This window comes from Chionomys nivalis, chromosome 19 (assembly GCF_950005125.1).
Source record: "Chionomys nivalis chromosome 19, mChiNiv1.1, whole genome shotgun sequence".
Lineage (NCBI taxonomy): Eukaryota > Metazoa > Chordata > Mammalia > Rodentia > Cricetidae > Chionomys > Chionomys nivalis.
In genome coordinates this window covers 55123156-55136703 of record NC_080104.1, presented here as the reverse complement: position 1 = coordinate 55136703, position 13548 = coordinate 55123156, and positions in this window count along the sequence as shown.

Below are 13548 nucleotides of genomic sequence, written 5' to 3'. Positions count from 1 at the left end.
GGCTCCAAAACCACAGAGAAACCCTGTCTCAAAAAAACCAAAAAAAAAAACCTGAGGAGAGACTGGTCTGAATGGAAACAGCAGAGGGTACAGACACAATGTGCCTTTTATTCTATCTTAGTCACCCTTCGGATAGTATAGCCTCAAGTACTTGTGTGTGCACTAGTTGTTGTTGTTGCAAAAGTACCTGTTACCCTAACGCATGTAATGTGCTGGTGGGAAGCACATAACACATGGTTCAGCCGTGTGACCTCTAAAATCTTAGCTATGAGCAGATGAAGCCAGAGAGCTTAATTGCTTTTTTTTTTCTCCTATAGTAACAACTCTGTTGACTTTGTCATTTGTGTGGTCATCTTGAACCCCACTGATTATAGGTAGGTTTAGTCCTAAGGGACTGTTCTGCAAACATTCTGACCTTGGAGCCTGATCTGGTGTTTGATGACAAAGCTTGTCCCATGTATGCTTTGGGCTGAATAACAGGTTAAAGGGCCAGCATTGACCTGTGGTGGTCCCTTCCTGTCTCATTGGAAGAAACAACAGCAGTCAGAAAGATGGACAGCCAGCATCTAAAGAGCTGAGTGACTGCCTGCCTGGAGGAACAGGCTGTGTGTGCCTTCACTGCCAGGTGCTTACACCCCAGGCCTCTCCACTCTGAGTGGAAACCTGAGAATCCGAGGGGGTGGGTCTCCAAGGAAGACCACTGCACAGGAGGTGAGCTGGAGTGACCTGTTAAAGCAAGTAAGCAGGTGTGCCATTGGGATGTATGTGAAGAAAAAGTCAGTCAGTGGAAGGGAAAAGAGCCCTATTGATAACTGGTCATCATCAGCTGATCCCTGACAAAGGAACAAAGATAACCCTACAGAGCAGAGATGGTCTCTTTGACAAATGGTCCTGAGGCAACTGGACACCCACGTGGAAAACTGAATCTAGGCATACCGCAGACCCATCACAAAAGTTATTAAGTGTAAAATGTGAAACTATCAAACTCCCAGGAAAAAAAAAACCTAGACCCTGATTTGGGGATGACTTCAGACCCGAGTTTGATCTCTGGAATCCCCGTGGTGGAAGGAGAGACCTGAGCACTGCCCCTCAGAAGGAGGCTTGAGAGAGAAAGTCTGTTTTCCTTGTTTTCCTTGTGTGCTCTCACCAGCCTTGACTCTACTTTCTCTCATTAGTTACTGTCTCCCTGGCTTTGGGTAGCAGTATAAATGGTAGATCCTGCTAACAATAGCAGCTTTATTTATAATTGTCCCAAACCGAAGGGGCCCACAAGCCCTTCAGTAGACAAATGGGTGACTAAACCAGCTCATTCAGGCGAAAGGACGTGAATTAGTGCTGAAAAGACAAGCTTCTAAGTCCCGAGAAGGCAAGGAAGCATCATGGCAGGCTGATCTCAAAAGACAGTACACTGCATGACTGTGATATTTTGGGAGAGGCAGAACTATGGAAACAGCAAAACGATCTGTGGAAGCCCAGAACTGGAGAGAGGGAGGGAGGGCTGACTTGGCAAAGCACACAATGTTTTTAGGGCATGAAAATGTTACTTTAGCTGCTGGCCAGGGCATGGTTGTACTGGCCAGAGGGAGACAAAGCAGCATTTTATACCTATGGGAAGGTGAATTTTTAGTTTTGCAAAACTCAGGGATGGAATTCCAAGTTTGTTTCTGCCTTGTTCACAGCCATGTTAGAACTTCAGAAAAGATGAAACAAACACTATAAAGCAGGCACATGAATAGTCAGCCATGAACAAGATTACCAAACCTGGAGACAATCTCTGTAGGGGCCAGGGCTGCCATCTTCATTCTCAAGGTGCAATCTCCTGTTGAGCACGTCTTGTCCAGTGCTCTGGGACACTGTCTTCTGGTTGTCCATCACATGATTGATATGTGGGATCTAAGAGCATGAAATTAAAAAAAGGAACCACATTCCTGGGCCTACCAAGACTTGCAGAACACAAAAGGGGATCAAGGCAGAAAGGTGAGCAACAGCTCCACCTAGTGGAGAGATAGTAACATGCCCAAGAACCTCCATGATCCTGGGGCTCAAGTTTGTGATTTTTGGTAGGGTATTCAGATCTTGCGCTTTTTCCCTGACAGCATTACTGAGTACTTATTCTGTGGCTAGGGGCTGATATAACCTGTACTGATCTGATGCCACATAGGAAGAAAGGCAGTGTCAAAAAAATAATCTCTCTGCCAAATTTGAGCAACAAAAAGAAGTGTGGAGAGACTAGAGATGTCTCAGCAATGGGAAACACTTGCTGCTCCTGCAGAGGACACAGGCCCAGTTCCCAGCACCTACATGGTGGCTCACAATCATCTGTAACTCCAGTTCCAGGGGATCAGACACAAGCTATGTAGTTAGCAGGCTCACTTGTGGTGCACATACAGCCAAAACATTCACACATTTATATGAAGAAAAGACCTGTGCATTAAAATTTGATCTTAGAAAATCCTATAAGTAACTTTTGTGTTATAACCAGCTTAGGACATATGTGTCTATGACTTATAAGCAGGTGTTGGTTTAGAACATTTATAACTTGTTTATATCTTTAGTTATAACAAAAGAATAATCCTTAGACTGATAAAAATGACAGCCTAGGAATCATAAGGTATGCTATTAGCACTTTAAAAAAATCAATTGTTACTTCTTTTTACTTATTTAAGGCCTAGAATAAAGGAAAGAAAAGTCAAATTAGTTTTTTTATTTCAAGATTCTAATAATGTCTCAATACTTAATTATAAACTCTTTGGAATGTGGCATGTATGTGCACTTGGCACAGTCTTATTTGTCAGTCTTTAAATAGATAGCAACTCTGTATACCAGATAGAATGAGCACCATGCCAGCTGACAGACACCACCATTAGGCACTAAAAACATCTCTGGAGTATGAAAAGCCTAAACTCTTGGTCTCTAAATCATGTAAAGTTTTTCTACAAAGTCATTCTTCTGATTTTCAAATTGTATTATTCGTGTGTGTGTGTATGTATTATCTGGACACACATGACACAGCATGCACATGTTGGGGTCAGAAGACAATTTTGTGGGGTTGTTTCCCCCCACACACACTTTTATGTGGGTATGGGGATCAAGCTCAGGTCATTATAGCTCAATAAATATTTTACCTTTTTGATAGTTCATGTAAGTGAACCTCGTTCCTAGGGCCTCACTACAAAGCTGTTTGTATGATACGGAGAGCAGTTTTCCCTGTAGCGTGAAGCCATTATCATCCTTCTGAGAAGGCCTTAGATGATAGCAGTTTTAGCAGGACTGTCTTCATCTACCCTCTGCCTATTCTCTCTGGACAGGCTGCAAGGAAGAATGTCTCTCTAAAGAGTCTGGGAGAGAGGGAGACTGGAGGGAGCCTGGGGCCCTCACATTGATCAAGTTTGCCTCTTGGGGAATCAGCTGCCCCAGTTGTAGCCCTGGCTCTTCATCAGCACTCTGGGCCAGACGTTCAGGAGAGGCGCCTGACCTATCAGGCCAAGTGGCTGGTGGGCCACATCACAGCCAAACTAGGGAGGTGTGCAAGATTTGTGCAGATGTGATGGAAGGTGCCCAGTGCCCGGAGGGTGCTGTGTGCCTTTGCTGCTCTGGGGGGTATCAGCATGGTTACATACCTGGACGACAGTTAAGGTGTTAGGTTTAGATGAGTGTGAACTGTTCTGTCCACATCCTCTGTAACTCCTGCCCACACCAATCTCTACCCCACGCCTCAGCCCATGACATCCCAGGACAAGCCATCTGATACAGGGGTGCAGATCTTTAGTGCCAGGGGGAGGACTGAGTTCCTGGGTGGGGCCTTAGGACCCATGCTTCAGTCTGTGTTGGATGGCAAATGCTTCCTAGGGGCAGTGGGCCCAGGTCTGTCCCCAGCCAGTGTCACCAACCCTTCCCTTCACCTCAGACTCTTCCCTGCATGGGTCAGTGCCAAGGTCGTACCTCAGCCTCCACAAGAGGTTCCCAAATACCTCTCACATGCCTTTGTATTCCTCCCTCCTGTTGTGAAAATTCATGGAGGTCTTTCAAGGTCCTGCAGTCAGGGCCTCCTTAGTGCGTGGCTGTTGCTGATTCTGTAAGGAGTGGGAGCACTGAGCTTGGGGGTGGGGGAGGACAGACTGTGATTAGCACATTGTATTCTTTCAGAATGCCTGATGCTCTTAGAAGTCCCTTAAAAGGGCTTGTTTCATCCAGTGTTACCCTGGGCTGTGGCATCCATTGGTCCCCTTCCTTGGCACTAGGAAGCTCTGTGCTATGGGGCAAGGTGACCTCCTGATGTGACCGTAAGGGTGGAGGCAGACCCTGAAACTTCTCAAACCACTGACCTATCCCCAGCTGACCCTTGAGCCTTGGCCCTTCTGGGAACAGGCATGTTGAGGCTGGCTGGTCAGGAGGCAGGAGTGAACTTGAGCATCTGGCCCTCTGCAGCAGAGCTCAGAGCCCATGTGAAGAGCGAATGACTGCAGGGGCTGCAAACCCTTCACAGGTTCACTGCCGGGAAGTTGCTGAGAACAGACACGTTATTTACCGAAGCCTGAATGTGCAGCCGAGCCCCACTTCCCCTCACTAATGGCCAATGAGGGTAATGGGGTGGACGAGCCAGCCTACGGCAGATGTGTTGCCTCTTCCCTGAGGTGCTTTAAGGGACGATGCTGCTGGCAGCAATTCACCTTTCTGCTCTGCTTAAAGGAGATGTAGCCCCTCACCTGTCCTGATCCCTCTTCTATTCTCTTGTGGACGGAGAGTCAAACCTTTGTGCACATTGGTGCATGGTGATCTTGTAAATGATCCTGTGGGGTCAGTGTCGGACCACTCCAGGCATGGGCTTGCTCAGTTAAGTGCATCTCGGCAACCCTGGTCAGTGGCACCCCAATACATTCAGCAAGGATCTTAAAATGAGCCAGAAATGCTAAAGGCAAGCTTGAGCATCCGCATCTCCCAGCTGGACTGCTGCAGATCTTTTGCTGCTGTTGTTTTGGCTTGGGGTTTGTTGAGATAGGGCCTCTCATGGCCAAGCTGGCCTTGAAGTTTCTGTGTAGCCTAGGATAACCTGGAACTCTGGATCCTTCTGTCTCCACGTACTGTGGTTATAGGCAAATGCTAACATTGTTTGCTATCTTTCTACTTACCTTATATTGATCATAGTTCTAAGATTTCCCTTCAAGCCAAATATCTTTCCATATGCCTCAAGATGATGCCAAGGAAAGTCACTGCCTGGCACATATGGAAACCAGTACCTGGACCCCAGGTTTTTGTGGTGGCGCAAATGAATGTAGACAGATTATATAGATATATACAGCTTTAATAAGGAAATAGACTTACAGGAGCACAGGTTCCCGCGGAGTACTGGAAAAGCGGAGCAAAAGAAAAGGGGCTGCTGGGCTCACGCCCGGCAGATTTATCCGTAAACATTAGCCCGAGGCGAACACGCCCCCAATGGGTGGGGCTATGTCCCTACATCTCCCCCTTTTGTCTAAATAAGATAGAACCAAACCAAATACAACTATATACAATAATAACAAATAATAAATATAACAAACAATATTGAGAACAAAACTTTTGCTAAACATTCTATCTCAAGGAGTCTAAATAACATAGAGAGTAACTACAATTATATAATCTTCAACTCCGTCAAAGATCTGAGAAGGGAATAAATATTACTTAACAATCGAGAGATATCCAAAATGTGTAACAATTGACAGAGACAACTGACTACCTGGGCAATCACCCAAAGTCTCATTTGTAATGTTGAGTCAACCAACTTTGGCTAAGGCCTAACATAACTGGCATACCATTATTAAAGGCAAGGAACTTTCTTAGGACTATCCTACCCTGTCTTGGCAAGATAAGACAATCCTGTTTTATCCACTTAGGGATATTCTGTATCTTTGTCAGAAGTTGAGGTATGGGCTTTTCTTAACCCAAAGGCCAGTTCTGCCAAGAAGACAAGCTCCCAGTGGAGTGTCTTTGGTGCTCAACGTTCTCTCGGGAGTAGAGTGGAAGTTAGATCAATATGTAAGAGCTAGCCAATAAGAGGCTAAAACTAATGGGCCAGACAGTGATTAAAAAAATACAGTTTCCGTGTAATTATTTCGGGGCATAAGCTAGCCATGCGGGCGGCCAGGTGCCGGAGACGCAGCCCCACAGCTCTTATTACAACAGGTTTTGGTTGAGCAAAGGGTTTTATTGTAGATTGGTCAGGGTACTGAGAAATAGAGTGCTGGTTGGTTGTGGCTCCATGCAATATCTGTCTCACACAGGGGACCAGGAAGACACTGTGAACCCTTTGGAAGCAATGGAGAGTTTCTGTTCTCTTTATTCCAGTCTGTTCTGCCACTGTCAATTCTACCCCTTGCTTCAACTCTGAGGCATTGTCCTCTTTTTTCAGGGTTTCTCCTCCATTGAAGACTTTTTAGTTCCACTCAGAACCCAAGGTCATTTGGGGGGCAAGTCTTTAAAAACTAGTTTGAGTTGTCAACAAGGCTGCAATAGTCTTAAAAATAAGACAATAGGACTGGAGAAGCTCTTGCAGAAGACCCTAGTCCCAGCTCCTACATCATGAGCCACCTGTAATTCTATCTCCAGGGCGCTCTCTCTCTCTCTCTCTCTCTCTCTCTCTCTCTCTCTCTCTCTCTCTCACACACACACACACACACACACACACACTATTTTTAAAAATTTTAAAATAAGGGGCTACTGTTTTATAACCCAAGTTCAGTCTTGGTATTATGCTTCCCAATACTGTTTATTGTCTTATTATTAGAAGCACAGTAATGGAGCTAGATGCAAAGTTGTACACCTGGAACTCCAGCACTTGGGAGGCTAGCACAGGAGGATCACCACAAATTTAAGGCTAACGTGAAGTATATAAAATGAGTCTCTCTGGGGAAAAAAAGCGAACAAGTAGGGTAATTTGCCAAAACACCTTTCCATAACTGCACCTGCAGTCAGTTTTTAAATATAACACTTTAGTAATTTTCTTCATGGTGATTCCCTTCCAGTTGTGATTTTTAAATGATATTTTATTTATTCCTTGAGAATTTCATATATTCATAAAATGGATTCTGATCATATCCATCCACCATTAACTCCCTCCCAGCCCTTCCTCCTAGTGCCCTTCATGTCATCCTCCCAACTCCGTGCCCCCATTTGTCATTGTTAATAACTCTGGGTCCAATTAGTCTGTCCATATGTCCATGGGTGTGAGTCCAGCTGCTGGGGTATGGGAACCTCCCAGCAGCCTCATTCCCAAAGGAGAGCTCCTCTCCCTCCCTCCCTCCTTCCCTCCTCCCTCCCTCCCTCCCCCCCTCTACAACCATCAACTGCTGATCGCCCCTCTGCCTAGGGTGGGGCCTTGAGGCCCCTCCCCCATTTGTGTTGTCATTTCGACTGGCTTGATCTTGTGCGGGTCTTGTACACGTAGCCATGCATGACTTGCTGTGAGTTGATGTGTGCAGCAGCCACACCATGTCCAGACGTGGTCATTTCACTTGCCCCTCCATCCCTCAGCACTTCAGCTCTGCCCACTCCTCTGCTGCTCTCTCAGCCTTTGCTGGGCTATTTTAATACAGGGGAGCACTCACAGTTACTCACACTTGGCACTCTGGCCAGATAGAAGTCTCTGCATCAGCTGCTACTTCTTTTTAGAAGATTTTCTGACCAAGTTGAGAGCCACACAAATCTGTGGGCATAGGCATAAATATTCAGAAGTCAGCTTGACCGTTAACATAGCAAGAACAGGTTTCTCTCCAGAGCATGATCTCTCTAGTCATGGGCTTTTAACCAGGTACAGAACCAGGCATGAAATCTGTCCTGCGGAGCAGACCTCATAGCCAATCAGTAGAGGTTGATCTCTCTATGCCCTGCATCCAGGACGAGTGGTGTCTTTAGAATTAAGGTCTTACTGTCTAGTTATGGTAGGTAATTAAGAGCAACGGCAATACTCTGTATAATTTTTTAGTTAATGTACAAGCCCATTCCATTTCTTTTAAAAAAAATAATTTATTTAACTTTATGTGCATTGATGTAAAGGTGTCAGATCCCCTGGAACTGGAGTTACAGACAGTTGTGAGCTTCCATGTGGGTACTGGGAACTGAACCCGGGTCATCTGGAAGAGCAGCCAATGATCTTAACCACTGAACCATCTCTCCAGCCCCCAGATTCCATTCCTTAAGCTGAAGTCCCAGGGCCAGGACCACTGGGTCACAATACATGTACATCTTCATGATTTTTACAATCTTTTCCAAAAACTAATCATCTCTAAAGCAACCCTCAAGGAAAGGGTTGTGTTGTAGGTAGTTCAAAAGCAATCAAGACTTTCAGAACATCAACAGTTCATAAAACAGCCAGGCGCGTTGACAAACATCTTTAACCCCTGAACTCGGGAGGCAGAGAGAGGTGGATTTCTGTGAGTTTGAGGCCAACTTGCCTGGTCTGCATAGGGAGTTTCAGGGTTTCTAGACCAGCCTTGTATCCAAAATGGTTTTCAAATGACCCTTCTGGAGGTTCCCAGGCATAGAGGTCCTTGGTGGGGAGCCCCAGCTCGCATCCCCATCCCCACAGTTTAGTCACTGAAACTTCAGACCCTTTGAAGTTCCTACTCAGTGTCCACAACACAGGACATGTGGCCTGGCTCTTTCTTTTTAGCTGTCTGCATCTATAGCTGTGTGCCCCTGGGGACTTGCTATGAACCTAGGCTGGACCTTCCATAGTGCTGGACCTGATGACAGAAGCATCAGCTACTCCTCAGCCCCAGCCTGTGCCTCCACCAGACCTGTGTCTCTCTCAGCCTCATTACCCTTCACTCAGGCACTAAAGTCACCTGGGTGTGCTCGTTCATCCTTGTCATTCCCTGAGGCAATGGAGAGTCAGAAAGGGTGGCACATGCCCCTCCTACCCCATCCTGGACGGGCCACTCCTGCAGGATGGATGTGGGTGTCTTTTTCTGAAGGTCCGTGGTCTTGCCTTGTTGTGGCTTCCTCTACAAACCTGCTTGCCTTTCTTTTTTTTTTTTTTTTAAATATTTATTTATTATGTATACAATATTCTGTCTGCGTGTATGCCTGAAAGCCAGAAGAGGGCACCAGACCTCATTACAGATGGTTGTGAGCCACCATGTGGTTGCTGGGAATTGAACTCAGGACCTTTGGAAGAGCAGGCAATGCTCTTAACCTCTGAGCCATCTCTCCAGCCCCCCCTGCTTGCCTTTCTTAAGAGCAGGCAGGTCCCCATGGCCCCAGGCTGCTGGAAGTCACCAAAGTGCTACCCTGGACCTGCAGCTCAAGGCAGGCAGGTACCACTATGACAAACACGTGATGGAGAGGTAGGAAAGACAGAAACACAGAGTAGTGTGTTGTGCTAAGGAGAGAGGCTGAACCAGGGACATGATGGCAGTGACAGGTCAGAGAGAGGGCTGTGGCTCACAGGCTGCTGCCCAGGTCATGATGAAGCCTGTGAGCCATGAGGACATAATACAGTCTGTGCTGCTGCCCAGTGCCTGGGTGATGTCCTCAGGCTCTGCTTTCTTGGGGAACCATGCTGATGTGATGTGTAACCACCCGAGACCATGTTGAGATTTAGTCCATGCAGCCACTGAGGGCCGTGATTGGGTCAGTGGTTCTGATACAGCCAAGGGCCTTGTCAATGTCTGCAGCCCATGTTACCACTAAAACCCGTGCAGATGTCTGTGGTCGGGATAGCCACCTGAAGGCAAGTTAATGTCCGTGGGTTTGGGAGAGCCGGCTCTACCCCTCACTGGACCACAGCACTGCAGTATGTGGTATGGGCTCAGGTAAACTGGCCCTGTCCAGCTCTGTCCACCAAATGGCTTTCCTCAGCTGATGGCTTCTGGTGTGGATGCAAGCAGAGAAAGACTCATCCTCCCTTGTGGGGCTAGTCACTGGGAATTTGACCATGCTCTAGCTAATATATGAACAACACAAAGTGGACTTGCTTTTTGTGGAAGGGGGTCTCAGGGGAAGGGAGTGGACGTGACAAGATTAGGAGGTGAGTGTGATGGGGAATATGATGTTAAATTCTCAAATAATAAAAACGTAAAAAAGAGCAGCAGATACACGTTTTAGAAATGACAGATTGGAGGTGCTGCTGCCCTCGGATCCCAAGGGCTTGCAAGGCTCTTGTGTTCCTTTTGAGGCGGGGAGAGCTGATGGTGCCATGCGTTCTGCAGGCCTGCTCTCTGTATAGCATGAGGACAGCCATCTACAAGATAAGTGAGCCCTTCTTTGTCCTGAGAAGGCCTTTCCTTTGAGCCAAGGGTTGAATTTGTCACAGGCCATTTAGTGCAGCCTCCATTAGTTAGCTGATGGCAGCAAAGGAGTAATGGCTGCACAGCAGAGACAGATGGCACTGGAACCGACCAAGGTGTGATTCAGGACAGTCCCCAAATGTGCTTCCTGCCCATCTTGTCCCCCCTCTCCCCCCGCTCCACTTCTCCCTGAAACTTGCAATCCAGTCATTGAATTCAGACAGCCTTGGCTTACTTCTGAAGAGAAGCAGGCTCCGGTCCAGCCAGGATCATGCCAGTTCAGCTTTCCCCATAGACTCCTGACCCCCCACCCACCCAGTGGACCCCACAGAGGGCAGATGAGGAGTGAGAGCAGTGGCCCTAGATGTCCAGCCCAGCCCTGAGCAGCAGGTCTCAGAAACATCTTTGTTCCTCTTTGATACACGTCCTGTCATGGACTTGCCATACATGACCTAGCTGAACTACACCAGTGGCCCTCCCTACCGTGTAGGCTCCAAGTTCAATGGATTGGCTACTCTGTCCTCCAGGACAAGCTGGCTCTGAGTAGGCTATCTGGGCTCAGCCCTGACTTCTGGAGTCAGGGGTGACATATAAGCATTGTGAAGGACCAGGACTCAGTGGCTTCTCAAACTCTACTGCTGGACTCAACCCTCACCCCCAGTACATCTGAACATGGTTCTGTTTGGAAATGGTGCTGTTACAGAGGTGACTAAGGTAAACTGAGGTCACCAGGACAAGTCACCAAATCCAACACAACCATGTCCTCATGAAGGAGACTGGACATAGGGATGGCTCTGTGGGGACAGGGAGGAGGTGTCACCTACAAGCCAGGACTACATGGAGGGGATAGTACTGCATTTCGTGATCTTGGAGCTCCAGATGTGAGGCTCTTGTCATCTGTCACATGTTGTTTGTCCCTCTGGAGTCCCTGCTGGTTTCCTGTTGTTCTGGGGCCTGTCTTGGTTCGGTGTCCCTTAAAAGCTGGCAACAAGGATACCTACATAAGCCCCTGACGGGATGGATGACCCAAGTAGAAGACAGACACAACCCCCACAGTCTTGAAGTCTCTGCTTCTGGGACCATGAGGGTAGTGGTTCTGTGTACGGCTCAGCTTGCTGTCTGGTGTGGATCTGAGGACAGTGTTGAGTTTCGCTCTTGCTCTGGCTGGGCATGCAGTCACTCGCAGTGCCCTTCGCTGTGCAGTTGGCAGTGCCATGGGAATGGGAAGTAGAATATTTAGTTAGGTCCACAGCTGGGAGGTCCTCCGGTCTCAGTGGTGGTTCTGGGAAGCCTCTGTCACCATGAGAGGGTCCTGAGAGCCATAGTTCGGTTCCTCCCAGCTCCCCAGCGTCTGTGTGGTGGTACCATCCTCCTACTTACTTTGGCATGGCTACTAGCTCCCATGAGCTATCGCAGCCAAGGTGGGGCCTCATGGAGCTGGCACCGTGACATTTCCAAAGCTGTGAGCTAAATAAACCTCTTCCCAAAATGGATGAGCACAGCTCCTCAGGGGCTGTGGTGCCTCAGTCCCAGATGCTCCGGGCAGTGTGTGTCTGATTTATAGCCTTAGGTGTCCCAATTAGCTACTGCCTCAGAACAAACTGCCCTGTGGTTTCAGCAAGGATGACTGGCCACTTGTTGTCAGCATGGTCCCTGCACAGAGACCCCGTGGGCTGGTCTGTGCTGTGATGCCTGCCTGGATGGTACTGCTGGAACTGGTACATTGTGGGTTCCTCCATTTGTCTGCAATGGCCTGTTGTTCTGGGAGACCCCAGGCGTGACTACAGGTGGCACCAAAGACCATATGGCCCCGCTGTTCTTTCTGACCACTGGCCTTTCTCCCCACCTTGAGATTTATAAGAACTCAGTTTCCCCGGTCCAACCTATCCTCAGCATTGCCCTGCTTATCTGGGCAGGAAGCCTTGTCTCCCTGCTGCATGTGGACTATGGCGTACTAGGATCCCGATTTTCTCTCCTGGCCGTGGGCTTCGTGATGGCAGGGCCTAGATCAAGTGCTGGCTGTATGGTCAATGCCTGGAAACTGCCGGCAGATGACAGACAGCTTAGGCCTAAGGCTTCCTGACACGGTACAGATCTAGAAGCCAGAGTTCACAAAGGACCCCCACCCTGACTGCTAGAGGTAACAGCTCAGGCTGGTATGGCTGTTGGGTTCATCTTGCTACATCTGAGAGCAGGGAAGAGTGGGTCATGGGCCAGCTGTAACCTGTCACAGCTGGCTCACTGAAAATACACAGGGAGTGCTGAGTGCAGACTAGTGCCCAGTAGGACAAGTCTGTGTCCAGCCCATGCGATGGTGATGACACCAGCTATGCCATCTGCACCAGTGAGACCTGGAAGTCAGACTCCACTGTCCACTGTTAAAAAGTCCCGTGATGGCTGGGGCAGAAGGGGCTGGGGCATGTACCTTAGCACATCCATCCGAGTTGCAATTGTCAGTGTCCCCAAACCCTATAAAACAGCACTGACCCAAATGACCGCATCCGTTCTTAGCTGTGGACTTCCGGCCCCTGGGTTCTCTTGGACGTAACTGGCTCCTAGGTCTTCTGTTGAACTTGTTTAAGAGCTGTCCCTGTTCTGGGTAAACTGCAACCTAACTTTGTATGGAACTGAGCTGCAGGCTGATATTCCTGTGGCAAAAAATGTCTATCACAGCAACCAGTCAAGCTACCAGTAGCCTGGTAGCTTGCCCAGCTTTGCCCAGAGATGCTGCTGCCCACAGCACCAGGCACTGCTCAGAGACCACTTCTTTGCTTAAAACAACTGATACACTCGTGTTTCATGCAGGCCAGGAGGCTCTTAGTTGCTCTTCATTGGAGGGACATGGCTTAGATCCTTGCTACAATGGTACCACCATCCTGAGATGACCTGGCCCAGCACATCACTCCACTGCCCCATCTTGTGCCCCTAACTTCTTGTCACTGGCTGTCACTGTAGAGCGGGAGGCTATGTCTTGGCACCAGGTCTTCCTTGCTGCAGATGCCACTGCTGCCATCAGATGAACTAGCCATTCGTTTAGAAAGCACAAAGGCCATACTGCCACCCCTTGGAGTCCAGATGGGATCTCCAGATTGTCTATAGTTGGAGAACGCTTTCCCCCAGTCTACCAGACACTCCAACAACGAGAACCAGTGGACAGTGACAAGATATTGCTGGTCCCCAGGGCCAGGAATAATGCCAGGCTCTGTGACACGCTGCTCTGTCCTACACACCTGGCAAGTTTGCCTTCTGCAGATCCGACAAGGGTCTGTGCTGAACACCGTGA